The sequence below is a fragment of the Meles meles genome, chromosome 12, assembly GCF_922984935.1.
Source record: "Meles meles chromosome 12, mMelMel3.1 paternal haplotype, whole genome shotgun sequence".
Lineage (NCBI taxonomy): Eukaryota > Metazoa > Chordata > Mammalia > Carnivora > Mustelidae > Meles > Meles meles.
Window position 1 is genome coordinate 78692287 of NC_060077.1, and position 8050 is coordinate 78700336.

An 8050-nucleotide genomic window follows, 5' to 3' on the forward strand; every position below is an offset into this window, starting at 1 on the left:
AAAAAACCCCAAAGGAAGGAAGGAAGACATGTTCCGTTCCTGCTGGAGGAATGCCCCGCTGCAGGGCAGCGATCACTTGGCCAGCACCTGCCAATCACAGCTGAAGGGAAGAAATAGCACTCTTGTGATTTGCATAACTTTTTAAAAAATGCTGATTTCAGTTGAGGAATCATTACATTCGAAGCAAATGAGGACTAGCTGTCTTTAAAATGAACTGAGAGGGGCGCCTGGGTGGCTCAGTGGGTTAAAGCCTCTGCCTTCTGTTCAGGTCATGATCCCAGGGTCCTGGGATGGAGCCCCGCATCGGGCTCTCTGCTCAGGGGGGAGCCTGCTTCCCCTCCTCCTCCTCTCTCTCCCATTCTCTCTCTCTCTCTCTCTCTCTCTGCCTGCCTCTCTGCTTACCTGTGATCTCTGTCAAATAAATAAAATCTTAAAAAAAAAAAAGCCTCTTTAAAATGAACTGAGAGCAGCCCTTCTCACCTTAACTGCACGTCAGAATCACCTAGAGGATTTTCAGGTGTTCTGATGCTGGGCCCCACTCCCGATTGGCTTAAATTCGGATTACGGAACTAGAGCCCCCAATACTGATATTTTAAAGTCTTCCCAGGTTATTGTAATGCGCTGCCAAGGCTGAAAACTGCTGCCCTATCCTCTTGTTATTGTGGAGAAAATCCTAATAGCCCTTAGGCTTGACAAGCATTTCCCCAGCTGTTGGTATGAGAGATGATTCCCAATTTACAGATGGGAAAACCAAGATCCAAATTATTTACCGGTTTATTCGAGGTTTAGGTTAATCACTGCTCAGTATCAGAATGTGATCAATACCTCTGATGAGAACACCCTCTCTAACTTTTCCTTGGTCCTCGGTAAAGGACACTTGAATCACAGATGTTTAGACTAGAGAAAGACCTCATTTGAAGTGAGTGAACAAGGAAGGCATCAGAGAAGACCAGGAACTGATCTCCACCATCTTTGTTTCCTGTGCTCCCTCCGACCATGCCCTAGACAAACATTTGTTAAATGGAACGACATGACCAAGGTCCCACAGCCCCTACACCTGGCCTCTGGTCAATGGTTGCACTACACCTGCTCCCTCATTTTGGAGGCTTGAAATGTGTGTGACACGGTGTTTAGATGAAACACCGAGTTTCATCTAAACCATGGGCTTTTTCCTCAGGCACTGTCAGCTTTCTGTTTTCCACGGTGCTTCTCCTCAACGTTCCACATTTCATTCATTTCTCCTTGCCCTGTTAGTGGGCAGTGCTCTCTCTGGAGCTCTGAGACAGTCTTGGGCACTGCTTCATCTCCTCGTCTGCTTTTTGGCATGTCTCTGAGGAGACCCGAACTTGAGGCCGGGGTGTATGAGTCTGAGCCTGGAGTTTGTGGCTGTGACAAACTGGGGGTCTCCGGTACCTGGCAAGAGTAGGGCTGTGTCAAGGTTGATACTGTGAGGGGTTGCATGGGGCTTGGGAATGGAAAGAGGGGCTGGAAATTCCCACTGTGTGGGCACTCAGGGAAGGACCTCAGGTGGGGGGCGGGGGGGAGGCCATAGGTCTGGATGACAACATCACCATCAGTTAGAGGAGAACCAGTCTGTCTAGGAACATAAAGGGAAAATGAGTTACATCCTGAGTAGACAAACCTAGTCTTGGAGAGCTGGAGATCTCTCGACGTTGAGAGGCTGTTCCTCCAACAGAGACTTCTTGTGGGCAGGCACTGCCTCGCTGCTGGCATAGAAGCTCAGAGAATCGCTTTGGTCACTCCATGGCAGACACGGAGATAGACACCTCAAGGCATGTCAAGGAGCTATTGAGTTGGACTCATCTGGGTCCTAATCCTGGTCGTGTGACCTCAAGCTCACTCCCTAACTTCTCTGGGCCCGTTTCCTTTTCTGTAAAATACTATCTACTGCAGAAGATGATTGTTGCTTCTATTATTTCAAAATATAATTGAGATAGAATATAACATTATATTAGTTTTATATGGGACATATGATTTGCTACTTGCATATATTGTGAAATGATCACCACAGTTACCATTTTTTCCTTGTGTTGACAAATTTTAAGATCTATTCTCTTACTGACTTTTAATATACAATACAGTATTATTAGTTTAGTTTATAAGTCCCCTGACTTATTTTATAACTGGAATATTGTACCTTTTGACTACTTTCACCCCTTGTTACGATAATTTACACAAAAAGCACTCATTAAATTCCCTCTGTATAGATTTTTGTATTTGTACTGAGACAAAAAGAGATTTGCAAAACAAAACAAAACACCAAAAAACAAAACTTAAAGGGAACTTTCTTTGACTATACATTGTATTAACTCACAGTCCATAATAGAATGTCAACACAATTAATATCAATTATGGCCTTTAAGAGTACCTTTTGAATTGTCAACATAAATGACAATGTTGTATTTAGTATAGCTTATGAATTGTTGTATTTATACTGAATTTTTATTGTTAGAAAATAAATAATTTAAGTATGCTATATGATATCTTCCTGTTTATTGGAATATTTAAGTAAATCGAGAGTCAAATTGAGGAACTGTGCTGAAGAATTCAGAATTGCAAATATGGTTCCATTCTCTAAATCAGTGAAAAATGGGAGTAGAAGCAAGAAACGGAATCAGAGCAGGGATTCTGGTTATCTTTCTGGAAGGCTCAGGAAATTTCTATGTTGTGTCTTTGTAGCTGATGGGTTGTATGTATGTGCGTGTGTTTCTTAAAATAGGATTCAGGAAATGCTAATGAAATCACTTCAAAAAAATGTTGGAAATAAGAGCCAAAGTCGATAAATTACAGACCAGTGGGGGCAAAGTACATTAGATTTTGATTTTTATTTTTTACAAAACTGTGATAATCGCATTATAAAATTTTGTAGTATTTTTTCACTTTACTACCTCAAAACACACTTCACAATCATGAGCTAATAAACCTTAAAACTACCCGTACATGACATCACTATCAGCATCTGTATTTCCTGCTGGGAGGATGGGAGATAGAGGAATTAAGTGATGTATCTACTTAGGGGCCAGAATTAGTTTGGACATTAGTTTTCAATTTTAACTAATCACTGAAACATTATTTGGGTTTAAAAGAAAAACAACAAACAACACCACAACTCTTGAATAACTTTTTTCTCCCAAGTATCTATTTCAGAACAGTCTGGTCATCAAAAAGAATTCTGGCATTTTCTTCTCTTCATAAAAATTGTTGCCATGGAAATATTTCGGTTTCCCAAGTCCTTCAGTTGCCTGCATCTGAACGGGTCATAAAAAAGCAAGATTAACAGAGATCCAAGGTGAAGTCTTTTATGACGGAAGTAAGGTTGGTCATGGGCTGCATCACAAAGCCTTCCCAAGTGCATTTCTTCAGAATAAGGGGACCTTTCATGAGGCTGTGTTCGCTAACCGTGGTTTCTTCTGCTAACTGGCATAGATCTCTGCCTCCTTCCAAATCAGACCCACTAAACCCATGACTGTTTCCCATGCAGAAGTCTTATTTTATTTTGATCAGCTAATAAATACGAACTTCTGTTTACTAGAAATGCCGTGGTATCTCTTAGAGACTGTTGTCCCCAAACATTGGGAATTGGTGATATTTTTCAAGGCAGTCCAGGCCATTGCTTGCATTTTCATCAAATGATTTTGTTAGCTGATAGCAGTCATTCGTTTCATTCCTGGGGGACCTGACCACTGCGTGATCTTATAGCCACCGCAAAAACGTTCCCCCTCTTGCCCGGGGATAGGAGCTACGTGTTACGTTCCATGAATTTGTTGAAATCCAGTGGGTGCTGGAGGAATCGTAACGTTCAACTCTGAGAAGGAATGTTTCAGAATCTGAATGAATAAGAAGGGGGAGATTGAAGTGCCGTCTTAATTCATGCCTGGATCCATGATCAACGCATCGTTTTGTTTCATTCTGACACGGTGTCCCTCCCAGCTCCTGAGCTCTATTTGGTGCTCATCTTTTCGCAAAAGTAGGTTAAACAAGAAATTAATTTTGCGTTGAGATTTTCACGACCACTCCAGAACTGGGTGACGTCTCATCTGGAAGGGAGATCAAGAGTTGCACACTCTGTTGACTAAGCCTTGAATTTGTAGGTTTAAAAAAAAAAAAAATTGAATGTTGAGCAGACAAGAAAGAAGGCCTGGGACAGAGATGTATATTTCAGTCTTTGGTGAAAACAGTGTAATTGAGAGCAGAGGAGAAAACAAGATTGCAGGGGACCTCATAAAGTGTACGAAGAGAAGAGGGCCCAGCAAAGAGTCCCTTGGGAGCTCCCAGGCTGGAGGAGAAACAGCCCGTGATGGAAAGGGACCAGGAGAAGCTAGGAAGGTGGATGGGAAACCACTTGCGTGTGCTTGTCTGTCACTGAGCCCAGGAAGGACCATGGAAAGTTTCAGGAGGAAAGAAGAGGACTCTGTGGAGGAGGCTACTGAGAGAACAAATGAAAAAGACGAAAGAGTATCTGCTGGCATTGTCGAAATTAATGAGAACCGGACTGGAGGGTCAGGAAATCAATGGTTGTGAGGAGGTGTAGACAGCAGGTGTAGACATTTGATTGTGAAGGGAAGAATTGAGATAAGCTGGTGACAGGAAGGGGATGAGAAGTCCAGAGAAAGCTCTGTCTTTATGGTTTGTTTTTTGTTTTTGTTTTTTGAGGTTGGAAGAAAATTTAAATGCTGATTACAAGGATCCAGTGGACCAAAGAGGTGATAACTGGGAGTTTTTTTTATTATTTATTTGACAGAGAGGGAGAGAGAGTGCATAAGCAGGGGGAATGGCAGGCAGAGGGAGAGGGACACGCAGACTCCCCAGGGAGCAGGGAGCTCGATGCAGGACTCAGTCCCAGAACCCTGGGATCATGATCTGAGCTGAAGGCAGCCACTTAACTGACTGAACCACCCAGGTGCCCCTAAGAGCCCTTTCTAAAAGAAGAAGCAAAGCCATCCACTGAGAGGGATGGAGTAGGACAGACGTCAGGAACAAGGGAGCACAGTTGAGGTCAGTGACTGGGAATTCACGGTGCGGGATCGGTTGAAACACCTGGTCTCACGTCTTCAACAATTCTCAGCTACCCAAGTTTAGGCTGGGATAAAGCAGAAAGAGCCGGGGACGGAGGCAGACACAATTTGGGTACAACTTTGAGAGGAAGGGACAGACAGAAAGAATTAGAATTTCAGCCAGACCAGGAAGGTGGTGAATTAAGCCAGAGAGGTCTCAGAGCTTGCTGCCGCCATGGAGGGATAATGGTCTTGAAGATGCCAAAGCACATGGGAGACCCTAAATTGGGGTGAGAGGAGTCTGAGACAAGAGAGTTGGTGTTGAAGTCACTGATTTTTTGAGGTTGAACAGTTTGGAGTGCTGACAATATCTAGCATGTAGAGAACAGGAGGGGGCCATTCGAAATGGGGTGGGGGTCAAGGACATGAGAAGACGGGAGGCTGGATGGGGAGCTCCACACCCATTTGTTATATTCCAGGTGGATTATAGCCCAGCATTGAGGTAGTGAGAATAATGGCGAACCAGGCACCAAAGTTTTCATTCAGTACAGGTGCATGGACTGAGAGATCCAAGGACCAGAACAACAAGAGGAAAGAGAGGCACAGGGACCCAGGCCTCAAAGAAGGGATTAATATTAAACTTTAATGGTAAATGTGTAATGGGATGTATTTTTAATGTGCTGTAGTTTTTTAAAAAATTAACATACAATGTCTTATTTTTTTCAGGAGTGACAGGTCTATGATTCATCAGTCTTACACAATTCACAGCATTCACCATAGCACACACCCTCCCCAATGTCCATCACCTAGACACCCCATCCCTCTCACCCCCCTCCCCTCCAGCAACCCTCAGTTTCTTTCCTGAGATTAAGAGCATTTTATGGTTTGTCTTCCTCTCTGGTTTGGTTTTGTTTCATTTTTCTCTCCCTTCCTCTATGATTCTCTGTCTTGTTTTTCAAATTCCTCATATCAGAGAGATCATATGATAATTGTCTTTCTCTGATTGACTTATTCCACTCAGCATAATAACCTCTAGTTCCATCCACGTTGCAAATGGCAAGATTTGGTGGGGGGGAGTTTGATGGCTACATAATATTCTATTCTATATACATACCACATCTTCTTTATCCATTCATCTGTTGATGGACATCTAGGCTCTTTCCATAGTTTGGCTATTGTGGACATTGCTGCTATAAACATTGCCCCTTCAGATCACTACATTTGTATCTTTAGGGTAAATACCCAGTAGTGCAATTGCTGGGTCATAGGGTAGCTCTATTTTCAACTTTTTGAGGAACCTCCATTCTGTTTTCCAGAGTGGCTGCACCAGCTTGCATTCCCACCAACAGTGTAGGAGGGTTCCCCTTTCTCTGCATCCTCACAACACCTGTTGTTTCTTGACTTGTTAATTTTAGCCATTCTGACTGGTGTGAGGTGGTATCTCATTGAGATTCTGATTTGTATTTCCCTGATGCCAAGTGATGTGGAGCACTTTTTCATGTGTCTGTTGGCCCTTTGGATGTCTTCTTTGTAGAAAAGTCTGTTCATGTCCTCTGCCCATGTCTTAATTGGATTATTTGTTCTTTGGGTGTTGAGTTTGATAAGTTCTTTATAGATTTTGGATACTAGCCCTTTATCTAATATGTCATTTGTAGATATCTTCTCCCATTCTGTCAGTTGTCTTTTGGTTTTGTTGACCTTTGCTGTGCAGAAGCTTTTTATCTTGATGAAGTCCCAATAGTTCAATTTTGCCCTTGCTTCCCTTGCCTTTGGTGATGTTTCTGGAAGAAGTTGCTGCGGCTAAGGTCAAAGAGGCTGTTGTCTGTGTTCTCCTCAAGGATTTTGATGGATTCCTGTCTCACATTTAGGTCTTTCATCCATTTTGAGTCTATTTTTGTGTGTGGTGTAAGGAAATGGTCCAGTTTCATTCTTTTGCATGTGGCTGTCCAATTTTCCCAACACCAATTTTTAAAAAGATTTTATTTATTTATTTGACAGAGAGAGACACACACAGCTACAGAGGGAACACAAGCAGGGGGATTACAAGAGGGAGAAGCAGGCCTCCCACTGAGCAGGGAGCCCAATGTGGGGTGCTCGATCCCAGGACCCTGGGATCATGACCTGAGCCGAAGGCAGACTCTTAATGACTGAGCCACACAGGTGCCCCACCAACGCCGTTTGTTGAAGAAACTTTTTTCCTACTTTGTCAAAGATGAGTTGACCACAGAGTTGAGGGTCCATTGGTGGGCTCTCTATTCTGTTCCACTGATCTATGTGTCTGTTTTTGTACCAGTATCATACTGTCTTGATGATGACAGCTTTATAATAGAGCTTGAAGTCTGGAGTTGTGATGGCACCAGCTTTGGTTTTCTTTTTCAACATTCCTCTGGCTATTCAGGGTCTTTTCTGGCTCAATACAATTTTAGGATTATTCGTTCCATTTCTTTGAAAAAAGTTGATGGTATTTTTGATAGGGATTGCATTAAATGTATAGATTGCTCTGCGTAGCATAGACATTTTCACAATATTTGTTCTTCCAATCCATGAGCATGGAATGTTTTTCCATTTCTTTGTGTCTTTCTTAATTTCTTACATGAGTATTCTATAGTTTTCTGAGTAAAGATTCTTTGACTCTTTGGTTAGGTTTATTCCTAGATAGCTTATGGTTTTGGGTGCCATCGTAAATGGGATCAACTCCTTAATTTCTCTTTCTTCTGTCTGGTTGTTGGTCTATAGAAATGCAACTGACTTCTTCGCATTGCTTTTATAACCTGACACTTTACTGAATTCCTGTGTGAGTTCTAGCAGTTTTGGGGTGGCGTCTTTTGGGTTTTCCACATAAAGTATCATACCATCCAATGTGCTGCAGTTTTAACATAGCGTATCACAGATTTAAAAATCACATATTTCTGATTTTTTTTAAAGAAAAGAACTTGAGGGGTGCCTGGGTGGCTCAGTCGTTAAGCGTCTGCCTTCAGCCCGGGTCATGAGCCCAGGGTCCTGGGATTGAGCCCTGCATCCAGCTCCCTGCTTGG